Genomic DNA, 14,533 nt, shown 5'->3' on the forward strand with positions numbered 1-14,533 from the left:
CTGCCCTTTAAGAGCTTAGGGTTTCTCCTCTGTAAGGATAAAATAATGATTAACACCACTACCTAACCCTCAGGGTCGATGTGGGAGAAATGAGATAATATAAGTAAAAGCATCTGGAATACAGAGAGCAGGTGCTCAATACACAGCAATCCTATTCCCACAACATCCTGCCCTGGGTATCCCTGTGTGGGACATTGTCTTCTACAATGTTTCTTCTACATTTAGAGCACTCAGTGGGGATGGGAGTCATTTTCTTGATAGCAATGGGTTGAAGTAAACAGAGACCTGAAGTTAAAATATTCTAGATCCAATTTATATATCTCTAATAAACTTTGATTTTTCTCTTCTACATGAATTGTCTCTTCTATTTCCATGTCATGAGATCAAGGAGAATCAAGAGTTAGAGTTGGAAAGCTCATCGTGTCCTCCTCTTCTCCCTACTTTGCATATTTTCAACATTTTTGCCATTAAAAACTTGGACCTGACATTGCATGATCTTCTAATGTGGTACAGAGATTGCTAACTTTTAAAACGAGTGCTGCCCTACTGACTAAGAAAGAATAAAAATAGTAGCCATGTCCAGTAACATGCGAGTAGCAAGTTTGAAAGAGGGCAATCAAGCAATAGGGATTGGTGTAAAATGTGGGAGGCTGTTGACGAGTCATTCCACTTTCAGGAATTATTGAAAGGAAATAGTTAATGGAGCATAAACCAATAATTTGCATGATACTATTGCTGATCATAGTAAACGATTGCAAAGAAGCTAAATATTCTAAAATAGGAAGTTGAGTATATAAATTATTAGACATTCATACCATAGAAAACGATGTAATAAAGTTGTTTTTAAAGATGAGGTAAATGAGTTAAATGGAAAGATATTCCATAAATTGTTAAAGTTTGTGGGGAAAAAAAACTTGTTGCAGAAAAACATATGAATATAAACTTGCTTATGTAAAAATATAAAAATATATGTTCCTATATATTTATGTAAGCATTTTTTAAATCCAAAATATGCCTTGTCAAACTTTTGAGTGGTTATTTCTAGAAGGAGGATTATAAGGGAGCTTTTTTTTTTTTTTAGACGGAGTCTTGCTCTGTCGTCAGGCAGTGCAGTGGCGCAACCTCAGCTCACTGCAATCTCCGCCTCCTAGGTTCAAGTGATTCTCCTGCTCCAGCCTCCCAAGTAGCTGGAATTACAGCCGCGCGCCACCACACCCGGCTAATGTTTGTACTTTCAGTAGAGACAAGGTTTCACCATGTCGGCCAGGATGGTCTCAATCTCCTGACCTTGTAATCCACGCGCCTTGGGCTCCCAAAGTGCTGGGATAACAGGCGTGATATAAGAGTACTTTTAAAAAACATTTTATAAATGTAGGCATGGTATGAATTGTGTAACTTGAGCCTCTACACATTTATAATGACCCAAACAAATTTTTTTAAAGCATGTTACAAAGTTTAATCTTTCTCATGTATAAAATTTTTAAAAATTGAGAGTATATAATAATACAGTTTCAAAATATACAAAACAAAGCTTGCTGAAATTAAAGGGAAAGATAGACAATTCAACAATGGAAGTTATAGATTTTTTTTTTTTTTTTTTTTTTTTTTGAGACGGAGTCTCGCTCTGTTGCCCAGGCTGGAGTGCAGTGGCGAGATCTCCGCTCACTGCAATCTCTGCCTCCTGGGTTCACGCCATTCTCCTGTCTCAGCTTCCCGAGTAGCTGGAACTACAGGCTCCCGCCACCATGCCCGGCTAATTTTTTGTATTTTTAGTAGAGAGGGGGTTTCACCGTGTTAGCCAGGATGGTCTCCATCTCCTGACCTCGTGATCCGCCCGCCTCGGCCTCCCTAAGTGCTGGGATTACAGGCTTGAGCCACCGCGCCCTGCCAAAAGTTACAGATTTAAACATCCCCTATTTGCAACTAATAGACCAACTATACAAAATGTCAGTAAAAATATGGAAGATCTAAACACTATCAACTAATTGCAACTAGTTGACATTTATAGAACAATATACCCAACAACTGCAGAATGCATATTCTTTTCAAGTGCCCATGATATGCTCACTAAGATAAACCATATGATAGGCCATAAAACAAGTCTCAGTTATTTAGAATTATTGAAATTATATAGAGTTTGCTTGTAGCTACCATGAAGGAAAATTGGAAATCAATAATTAAATGTCTAGAAAAATCCTAAATGTTTAGAAATCAAATAATACAATTCTTAATAATCCATAGGACCAAGAAGAAGTTACAAGGAAAATTAGAAAATACTTTTAGCTGAATAATAATGAAAATATAACTTTAAATTTTGTGGATGCGGCTAAAGCAGTGATTAAAGGGGAATTTAGAGCTTCGAATGTTTATCTAAAAAAAAGAAAAAGAAAAGAAAGATCTAAAATTAAGTATGTGAGCTTCCCACATTATAAGCTAGAAAAAGAGTAAAGTAAATCCAAAGTAGAAGGGAGGAAATATTCAAATAAGAGCAGAAACCAAAAAATGGTAAGCAAACAAACAAATGAAAGTTAAAATTAGCAGAAGAAAAGGGTTCAGAAGAGCTTTAAGATCTCTTTCTCCAAAAAGTTCTGTAATTCTAAGTGCATTTAGCATATCAGATTCCTAAAGACTTTCTTCCTATCTCTGGGTGAGAAACAAATATTTATTTAGCAAGCATTTGTTTATTTGCTTGTTTCTTTTAGGCAAAACCCTATATAAGACATATACCATTCATACCCCCAGAAAATAAGCAAGTACAGTAGGCCATCCATATTCTGAAATTTCTCATCCATAGATTCAACCAATCTTGAATCAAATATATTCAGTAAAAAAAGATTTAAAATAGCCAGGAGCAGTAGTTCACGCCTGTAATCCCAGCACTTTGGGAGGCCAAGGTAGATGGATCGATGAGCCCAGGGGTTCCAGACCAGCCTGGGCAGCATGGCAAAATCTTGTCGCTACAAAAAATACAAAAATTAGCCTGGTGTGGTTGCATGTGTCTGTAGCCCCAGTTACTCAGGAGAGTGAGCTGGGAGGATGACCTGAGCCTGGGGAGGTAGAGGCTGTCAAGAAAGAAAGAAAGAAAGAAAGAAAGAAAGAAAGAAAGAAAGAAAGAAAGAAAGAAAGAAAGAAAGAAAGAAAGAAAGAAAGAAAGAAAGAAAGAAAGAAAAAGAGAAAGAGAGAGAGAGAGAGAGAGAGAGAGAGAGAGAGAGAGAGAGAGAGAAGGAAGGAAGGAAGGAAGGAAGGAAGGAAGGAAGGAAGGAAGGAAGGAAGGAAGGAAGGAAAGAAAGAGAAAGAAAGAAAGAAAGAAAGAAAGAAAGAAAGAAAGAAAGAAAGAAAGAAAGATTAAAAATACACCATAACAACTATTTATATAGCATTTACATTGTATTAGGTATAATTAGTAATCTAGAGATAATTTAAAGTATATGGGAGGATGTGGATAGGTTATATGCAAATACTACTCCATCTTAAATAAGGGACTTGAGCATCTCCAGCTTTTGAGGGACGTATCTGAGGGGGATCCTGCGACCAATCCCCCAAGTATACTGAGGGATGATTATATACATTACCTATCTAATGACATGCAATGACTGATTAAGAGTGTAGAAGCTGGGCGTGGTGGCTCACGCCTGTAATCCCAGCACTTTGGAGACCGAGGCGAGAGTATTGCTTGAGCCCTGGAGCTTGAGACCAGCTTGGACAACATGGTGAGACACTGCCTCTACAAAAAATACAAAAATTAGCCAGTCATGGTGGCACATATCTGTGGTCCCAGCTACTCAGGTGGCTGAGGTGGGAGGATCACTGGAACCTGGGAGGTCAAGGCTGCAGTGAGCTGAGATCATGCCACTGCACTCCAACCTGGGCAACAGAGTGAGACCCTGCCCTCCTCCCCCAAGGAAAAAAAAAAGAAAGCAAAAGAGTCTACCAAGTACAGGGCACTGAGCTTTCCATACGCATTTCATTAATATGCACAGTGCTTCTATTTGTTCATGCATTCTACAGATAATTATTGACTATTTGATATGTGCCAGGGACCATCTTAGGTGATGGGTCAATGTTAGTATTTATAAGCAAGGTATTACTGCTCCTATTTTATAGTTGAGAAAACTGAGTTTCAGAGAAGAAAAGTAACTAGCTCAGCATCACAGGGTATTGTTAAGCAAAAATGTCCAACCCATCTGAGAGCCTAGTTTTTAACAACTATGCTACATGAAAAGACACTAAGCCACAAAGATGAAAGGACAGAGTTGAGCCAACATCTATAATAGAATACGAGAAACTATACAATGGCAACAAAGACAAATTGCCATGGGACCATGTTAAATCAACTCCTAACCTTTTCAAATAATTCAGAAAGCTTCTGAGAAGAGGTGACTTTTGAGCTGAGATGTGAAGAAGAAAAATTTGCCAAGAATAGTGGCAAACACATCATCATATTTAAAGTATACAATAACCCTGAAAATATTAGCATTATGGTTCTATCACATAAGAGAAAACTGAGGTCAAGAGAGAGGAGGGGCCTTGCTCAGAATCAGACAGTTACTACAGTATATGCCAATATCTGTGCCAAGCATTTCACAGCCATTGGTCTCCTGATAATCCTGAGGTTTAGGCAGCACCACCACTAACATTGTTGCCTCTTGGTCTTGCCTAGGTCTTGGCAATAGCTTGTGCATTAGTGGTGAAGCTGGAATATATACCTAAATCAGCCTTACTCCCAGACCCAAAAAGTAGGTTCTGTGAAAGTTTTCTTGCATATGAATCCAAGTCCTGGGTTCTAAAGGGAAGAGTGACCTTAGGAAAGAAAGAGAGAAAATTAATTTATTTAGGCACATGTCAAGAAATCTGGTCTGACCAGGCACAGTGGCTCATGCCTGTAATCCCAACACTTGTAAGGCCGAGGCAGATGAATCACTGGAGCTCAGGAGCTCAAGACCAGCCTGGGCAACACGGCGAAACCCCATTTCAACAAAAAATACAGCCAGGTATGGTGGCATGCACCTGTTGTCCTAACTACTTAGGGGGCTGAGGAAGGAGGATCAGTTGAGCCTGGGAAGTCAAGGCTGCAGTGAGCCGTGTTCACGCCACTGCCCTCCAGGCTAGGTGACAAATGGAAACCTTGAAAGGAAGGAAGGAATTCCTTCTTCCCACCAAAACAAATCTCCAGTGCACCTAAAATAAAATAATAAAACCCTAAAATGCAGATTATCACTTCAAATTAAGGAACAGGCTTTGAAACATTTTTTTTTTTAACCTCACTTCTCCCCACCCATCCCTATAGGTTAATTTACGCACATTTCTTAAGCCAAGTCAAAGAACTAGCTTAACTCTAGTTTCCCTTAGAAAGCGTGACTCCAGGCTGCCTCAGCTTCCTCTGTCCTTTTGTGACCTCCTGATGACCTGGGAGTTCCACCCACTTGTTAGGGCCTTTCCGAGCCTTGAATCTACACATCAATGGGATTTAGTTTCCCTTTTGCTTTAATGACTCCTCAGAACCTTACTCATGTAGCAATCCCACCCACTTCCTTTCTTGTTTCTCTGGTCCTTACAGGCTATAGCCCACCTCTCCTTCCCATGCAGGCAGGTTCTCAGGGACAATGGTGATTTATTTATTTACAGTTCTCCTTATATTTTGTTTGGTTAGCTTTTATTTATTTATTTTTCTCAGGTAGGGAAAAAAGCTAGGTTATGTCTTTGGGTGTCAGCTAGTAATCCTTCTACTTTTCTTCCCATGTAACCACCACCACCCCACTTTGTGTGTGTGTGTGTGTGTGTGTGTGTGTGTGTGTGTGTAATTACAGGTCTCACCTCACCAGTTAGATTTTAAATTGGTCTATCTTTAGGCTGAAGAAATCATCTTGAAAATTCAGAATCAATACAAGAATCATGCTACTAGATTAGTATCACTAAGACTCAACATCTAAAAATGAAATATTTAAATATATATATATATATATGTTTTAAAAAGAAAGAAGAGGAACAGAAGAATTAGAAAATGTTTGACTCAACTAGCTCATGCATGCAGCTTTCCTATCTGTCCTCCAAAGAGTGAGGGAAAGACTTTGGTAAGAATAACTAGCATCAGCAAAACCCCACAATTCTGAAGCACAACCACACAAAATGCAAAGGGATATTTGGCATAAAGGAAGTAAACTTCACAGAAATTGCACATGGCCATGCAAAGAATTCTGCAAATTTAACATACCACAAAGAATGTATTGAACAAATTTTGTTATGAGTTTTCAAAAGCCTCTCACATCTCTCAATGGTCTCCAAAGTAAACACATCTCCCACACTGTAGCATCTATTACTATAGTTTTGAGTTTCTACTCTGAAATGATGCCGTCTTCTACTCAGCACGGCTCCTAAATATCTTTCCCAAATGATGGAGAAACAGAATTCAACTTCACTTCTTCCATTCCTCAAAGAACATGTCATGCAGGGCTGCACGTTAGTGGCCATCAACCAGGAAATATTTAGTAAACAGAATTTGTACTCCATTTATTGTGAGTTTACTTTTAGAAGCCACTTATCTCTTTTAGAAGAACTTCCCTTGCCAATCACCTTTTGGAAAAGGCCTGGAAGAGACACTCCCTGAGGACGTGCAGAATCCTAGGTCAACAGCATATGCAATGGAAATAAATAACTAAAGTATCTACATCTTAGGATGGTCCCTTTCCTTCCTAAGGCAATCAGTCTTTTCAAAGCAATCGAAACACATATGCAGGTGTACACACATAGACGTGGGTGTACACACACAGACACACACACACACACACTGTAATGTCTCCTCTAGTACATTCTTTGATATATGACCATTATTTCTTCTCTAATAATTGTGATTAAAACACCCAAAATAAGGAATGTCTTTGGAGATGGAAAGGCCATTAAAATTCATATTGTTCAATGCTCTCATTTTGCAAATGATGACGCTGAGATCCAGTATGTTAAATTTATCCCAAAGAATTTATATGCCCCTAGAAGTTTCAGATAAGATTAGAATTTCTCCTTTTGAGATCTCTTAGCGGAAAGATCAAAGGCTCTGAGGTCAGCCGAGCCCGGTTTCAAATCTCAGCGCTACTGTTTACCACTTGGCGATCCTAGATAATTAATCACTCTAAGGCTTCATTTTCCCATCTATAAAATGGAGATAATAAGAGCTGAAAGAATCCAGAATATAACACTGTGAAGAGTTTTCTTCTAAACACCCGTTATCTGCTTAAAAGCAGAACCTCCCAAAAGAATTCAACTGTTAAAAATCCCCTCCCAGGAATTTTGTAACCAGGCAAGATTGAAATCACCTAAACAGGCATTGTCACAAAATGATCCTATCTCCCATCTATTCTCCTACAGGCCTATTTATCTTTCCTACAAGTCATTTGTTTTCCTATAAGCAATCTTCTCCCTTTCTCCTTCACCTATTCCTTCACCTCTCTCCTTCACCCATTCTAAGCACCTCCTTGAGTCATACTTTTCAGTAAATTCCCAAGTACTTCTGTGAATAAAAATATATCTTTTCTCTGGCTAATCTATCTTTTGTGAGTTTAGTTTTCAAGCCTCCAAAAGCTAAAGGTAAGAGGGTAGACGAAAAAGTTTCCCTCCCCGCCAGAGTTAACATGTATTAATTACTTACAACGATCAAGGCGCTGTCCTAATCATACTGCGTGTATTAATTCAGTTACTTCTGACCATGTCTTTTTTGTTATTTTTCTTTTAGAGATAAGGAAACTAAGGCATAGAGAGGTTAACCAACTTGCTTAGCGTCAGACGGCTAGTAAGGGATGGAGCCAGAATTTGCACCTAGCAGTCAAGCTCCAGAGCCCTTGTGCTTAACCACTGTGTGAGAGTAACCTTACCTCACAAGAGGGTACTGAAGATGAGATGAGATCATGTGCACACAGCATCCAGCCTGGCACAAAGGAAGGGCTCCATAAATGTAGATGCCATTTTGACTATTAGAACACCATCTGTCAATCTACTGTTGATAAAACCAAGGTGTTTCCCATCTCTCATCAAGGGATTAGGGTAGCACAAAGACTCTAACCTGTAAGCAATGTAACTAATTTGTTTTATTTAGCCACAGCTTAATGGCCAGTGTGGAGGGTATTGGAGTTCCAGAAAACAGACAAGGACACGAGAGCCAAAGGATAAAAATCTGTCAGAGGTATCCAGCATCATTCAATGGAACTTAACCTTCTAGTAACTTAAAAGGTATGGTTTTGTCTGTTTTGTTTGTTTTACTGCAGAGCAGGAATATTTCTCTTGACCTTAATATAACTTAGATGAAGTATGGCACAAACCCCCTTGATTTTGATTCCAGCCTCATCAGCCATGTTGTGATTGCAAATTCAACTCTATTCTCACCCTGGGAAGAGAGTAGTCTGTACCATGAGCAATATACCATGAGAAGGGTATAAAGCAGATGTTAAGAAGTTGGGGTTTTGGCTGGGCACAGTGGCTCACGCCTGTAATCCCAGCACTTTGGGGGGCCGAGGTGGGTGGATCACCTGAGGTCAGGAGTTTGAGACCAGCCTGGCCAACATGGCGAAACTCCATCTCTACTAAAAAATATATAAAAACTAGCCAGGCGTGGTGGTGGGTGGCTGTAATCCCAGCTACTCGGGAGGCTGAGGCAGGAGATTTGCTTGAACCCAGGAGGCAGAGGTTACAGTGAGCCGAGATTACACCACTGCACTCCAGCCTGGGCAACAGAGCCAGACTCCGTCTAAAAAAAAAAAAAAAAAAAAAAAAAAACTGCTGGGCTTTCAAGTCAAGTCAAACATCCCTGTGAGCAAATACCAGCTTCACCAAGTACCTGGGGAACCTTCAGCAAGTTACTTAATTTAAACTCTGAGTTTCTGTTTAGGCATCTAAAAGATGGAAATGTAATATCCCTACAAAACCTGCCTCGTAGGATAATTGAGCCGGCCTGATGGCAAACAGCACAATGTATTATTTTTTAAATTCATAAATTGCACCAGGCGTGGTGGCTCACATCTGTAATCCCAGCACTTTGGTAGGCCAAGGTGGGCAGATCACTTGAAGCCAGGAGTTCGAGACCAGCCTGGCCAACATGGCAGAACCCAGTCTCTACTAAAAATAGAAAAATTAGCCATGCATGGTGGTGCATGCCTGTGATTCCAGCTGAGGCGTGATAATCAATTAAACCCAAGAGGCAGTGGCTGCTGTGAGCTGAGATTGTACCACTGCACTGCAGCCTGGGTGACAGAGTGAGACTCTGTCTCAAAAAAACAAACAAACAAAAATAATTAATTGGCTTTATGATTTATCAGTCTCTTGCAAGACACCTTCCATGACCTTTCCCTTCCACAAATGGATATAACAAAAGAAAAAAAATTCCCCTGCTTCCCTGAATTTTTGCAGTACTTTTATGAAAGCAGTTTATGTTACACATTACGTGACAGTCGAAGTGCTGAGCATTTTACATGCATTTTCTCATTTAATCCTGATAACAACAGTGTGAGGTAAACACCATTATTATTTCCACTTTTTGACAGATGGGAAGAGAAAAAAAAATTATTAAGATTAAGCGCCTGCCCTAAGGTTACACAGGTAGCTAGTGATGAAGCTTGCTTATAGCTGAACCTGCAAGAGTCTAAATTGAGAGACTATGTTCTTTATGGTTACTTGTTACTCTATACCTTATAATGATTTATGTTCAAAACTGTTTTCAAGGCTAAAAGGTCAAGATTTGTGTCTAATGTATCTCTTCATGGCCCTCAGAACATTCCCTGAATATAATAGGTTGTCCATGTCTTGTTGAATTAATAAATGAATAGTGGCATCCATAATTCCATTCCCCAGAGCCTCATCAATTATAATTTATTTGCATTTTTCTAGGTGCTTTACATCAATTTTCTCATTCAATCCTCCCAGCTCCATCAGCTAAGTGTTATTATTATTCCCATTGCACAGGTGAAGAAACCGAGGCTCAGAGAGACTTGTCTGAAATTGAGGATCTACCCAGACTAGCCAAGGTCACATGGCTAACAAGTGACAGATCTGGGTTCACATCTGGGAAAACTGAACCCACTGAATGAGCTTGTAACCATCACTTCTCAGATAAAAATAGGATCAGAACAGAGACGGCCTCATCAAACCATGGGCATAATTTATGGTTCACTGAGCCAGCATCTCTCATTTTAAAAGTTTTAAACGTGAATTGCTTTTGTCAAAGTGTTAGAAGGGACTCAAAAATGTGAAACCTTGGATGGAGATCAGTGTCAATTCCAAAGTTTCCTTATATGAAGGGTTTGGGAATAGCAATCTCATTGAAATTGGAGAAGGGGGATAAGGATTTTTGAAATTATCATAAAGCTATATTTTCATGTGAAGCTCACTGTTTTGTCAACAAGATTCTATTATTGTAGGCTTCTGATGGATATTATAAGGGCAGATTAAAGAAGTAATCACTATTCTGCTGGAGGATATATTAAAAATGTGTATTTCATCAATCTGTATGTAACCCAATTATGTCTATCATTTTTCAAAAGTGATTTAAACATCAATAAAGTGAAAATTCAAATCTATAGATGACACCAAGATTTTTTGACAATTCAAACATCATCGTGACAATAATAAACGTCTGGAAGGTCTCACAGAGATGTGTGAGTAGCCAGTAAATAGTCGTGCTCAGTGCAGTTGGTTGCACAGGAATAGCTGCAGGAAAAGAGAACCCACCTTGTGCTCAGAAGACCAAGGGCTCCGAGTGCAGACGTGATCCAGGAAAAGGATGATGGCATCATTGCCGACCATTCCCTAAAGGGGTTGGTCCAATGTATTGTGGCAGTCACAAAAGCAAGCATCATCAGGAAGGATGTCAAAAACAAAATAGAAAGCACAATCTTATAAGCGTTTGCACACACGCACACACATATACACAGAGAGACACCAGAATTCGTTGGCTCCAGAAATACTGAGTATAGTTCCAACCATCAAACCTCAAAAATGGCATAATGAAACTGGAACTTACTTAAAGGAGGTCCTTCAAATGATTAGGGTTTGAAAAGAAACCAAAGAGACTTTAAAACACTTCAGCCTAGAAAGACAAAGCATAAGAGTTGGTGGATCAGGTCGATAAAATCACAAAAGGTACTGATTAAGTGAACACAGATTCTGGCACCAAATCCCAGCAAAGCAGACCTAGAAGCCCCGGTAAAAAATTAAAACAAAGTGCTTTTAGGACTATTTATATTTTCAAGTGCTACTTTATAGAACAAGTAATAAACTAGAAAAAAAAAATCATAACTCTAAGAGAGTCTATAGTTGTGAGCCCGTGATAGTTATGGTGCAGTTATACCTACACTGTATGCTCAGCCTTTTGATGTCCACCTTTGGGAAGACATCTAGCAAGCTCCCTTTCATGCTGTTATTCTTTGAAGGCCCTAAGAGAGGAGATGCTAGATTAAATATTGGTTTACTACACATGGCAGATCTGGTAATTCCTATACAGGACAATCAGAAGAATCACCTGAAAACCGTTTATTAAAAAACGGATTCCCAGGCTTCATTTCCAATGATTCTGACTCAGTAAGTCTGGGGCTTAGCAACCCTAAGAGAAAATCCTTTCCATAGGTGAATCCAAGATATAATTTGATTGGCTGAAATGGAATCATGTCCCGCCCCTGAAGCAATCACTGAAACCAGAAAATGAGGCCTTTTTTTTGGCCTGGGCTGGGTTATGTACCCTTCCCTATGATGGGAATGGAGTTTTCCCCAGAAAAGAAGGTAGATGACTAACATTCAGTGCCCCCTGCTTCCTGAGAAACAGAACCTCAGTTATACTGGTACAAAAGTAATAGCAGTTTTTGTAATGATTTTAATGGCAAAAAAACACAATTATTTTTGCACCAACCTAATATTAGTGGAAGCTTGTGCCCAGCTAAAAGTCTGTATCCCCAGCCTGTCTAACTATGGCCATGTGGCTAATTCCAGCCATTAAGAACATGGAGTACAAGTCTACCGTAGGGTTTCCAGCAGGTATCTTTAAGAGAATTGACTCTGCAAGGAATCAACCTTTTTTCTTTTTCTCTTTCCTTCTTTTGGTGACAGAATGTGAATATGACTGGACAGGGACTCTCTATCTTGTGACCTTTAAGATCAAAGATAGAAGAAGCCTGAATCTCAAATGATCTCATACAATTGCCCTACCAGGCTGGAATTTCCCACTCCTCACTTTTACAGATGAGAATAAACCCTCATGAATTTTGATAATTTTCAGTTTTCATTCTTTGCTATAGACTTTTGAACCTAGTCCTCCCTGATACTGTAGAATTCCACAACTACAAGTAACTCAGAAGGGAGGATAGGGAGACAAAAAAAAATACAGTTATTTCTGCACTTTGCAACTTCTCTTTAAATTTTATCTCTCATATCCCTAAGCATCCTGATTTTTTATCTCTGTTTCACATCTTGAAAAATATTGTTGCCATGTCTTGCAAGGAAGTTTGTCTTTTACTACTTTCAAAGCTGGGTGTAATTCATTACTCACATCTGTCGCCTCTTTTCCACATCTATGTGAAAAACTAGCCCCTCTTCAAAACTGAGTTCAAGATTTAATATAACCAAAAACACTTCTAGGCCAGCCCCATTTCAATCTAGATCATCAAAGTATCTATTCTTTCAACTCAATCTCTCCAATTCTGTTTCCACGTTTGTAAAATAGATTCAATGAGTGGATTTCAAATATTTTTAGGCACCAGTCCCACATGAGTCTCCTAGAACTCCATGTAGGGTTACACAGGTTGGGCATGGCCATTTGTATCATTTTCTTTCTAACTGATACCCTGTAGAGTTGTGCAGTATACATCCTGCCTCCAAATGCAGCCTGGTCCTTCCCTGAGGAACAAAGTTTGAAAAGCATTGTACTGATATTTTTAATGCATATACTCAATAGAGGACTAGTATTTAGAGTATCCAAGCACCTCTGATATCAACACAAAAAATAGAACGAACACAACTGAAACTTGACAACAGATTTGAACAGGCTCTTCACAAAATAAAATATCTTATGGCCAATGAACAGAAGAAAAGGATCCAACCTCATTAGGAATCAGAATAATGGAAATTAGAATCACAATAAACTACCATTTCACATCTACTAGATTGGTAAAAACTAAAAAGTTTAAACAAAACAAGTGTTTATAAAAAATTTGGAAGAGTATGAAAAGTTAAATACTATTGGTGGGAATATAAATTGGAATACTCACTTCAAAAACAATGTTAATTGTCTGAAATTGAAGTTCTACACAAACTATGCTTATTCCACTCCTCTGTAAACCACTGGGAAATGTGTACACATGTGCATTAGAGTACATGCACCAAAGTGTTCTTAGCAGTATTGTTCATAATAGTCAAAATTAGAGGGAAAAACAGAATTCTACCAAAGTAAGATTACTTACTCTAATGTAATACAATGGAACACTATATTTTGCATGAAAATAATGTACCATAGCTACACTCAATAACTCGGGTGACTCAATCTCAAATATAATGTTTTCTCTGACAAAATAAAAAAATTAATATTCTTTTATAAAAACTGTTTTATTTTATGGGTCAATCTAAAAATTTTGTTTGTTTGCTTGTTTGTTTGAGATGGAGTCTCGCTCTGTCACCAGGCTGGAGTGCAGTGGTGAGATCTCGGCTCACTGCAACCTCTGCCTCCCAGGTTCAAGTGATTCTCCTGCCTCAGCCTGCCGAGCAGCTGGGACTACAGGTGCCCGGCACCACACCTGGCTAATTTTTGTATTTTTAGTAGAGACGGGTTTTCACCATGTGGGCCAGAATTGTCTTGATCTCTTGACCTTGTGATCCACCCCTGTCAGCCTCCCAAAGTGCTGGGATTACGGGCGTGAGCCGCCGCACCCAGCCTCTAATGTTAACAATAGAGTAATTTTGATGGCATTCATTACTGTATTGTTAACATTAGAACCAGATGACAAAAATAGGATTAAAAGAACAATTACAGTAGTTGATGAAAACGTTAATGTTTTCAAGATTGGACCAAGAAACTAATATGGCTAAGCACTTTTATATCTATCTCAGTGGGTACTCACTATTACTCTCATGGTCCCACATTGAAACAACTTTCATGCAACCAAGAGGTGGCACATTGTACTTTCCAAGAACGACTGCAACTATATTTTCCATCTCTTGTGCTTTTTCAGAATTTTTCCTCTCCTCCATTAAAAGGTGGATTTTTACATCCTGTTGCCTAAAACTTTGCATGCAGCAGAAGTGACCTCTGAACAGGTCATAAAAATCAATATAGTTTCCACCAGGCTCGCTCTCTCTCTCTCTGGGTATTTCATCCATGGAACCCAGCCACTATACTATGTGGAAATTTAGGCCACATGGAGAACCAAAGTCCCTAGCCCTGGCCCCTGGCAGAAGTCCCAGTGGGCAGCCAAAGCCAAAACCAACTCGCCAGCAAAGTGAATGAACTATCTTAGAAATGAATCCTCTGGCTAGTAGTTGAACTGTCCCTGAGAAAACTGCACTGATGAGA

This window comes from Macaca thibetana, chromosome 11 (assembly GCF_024542745.1).
Source record: "Macaca thibetana thibetana isolate TM-01 chromosome 11, ASM2454274v1, whole genome shotgun sequence".
NCBI lineage: Eukaryota > Metazoa > Chordata > Mammalia > Primates > Cercopithecidae > Macaca > Macaca thibetana.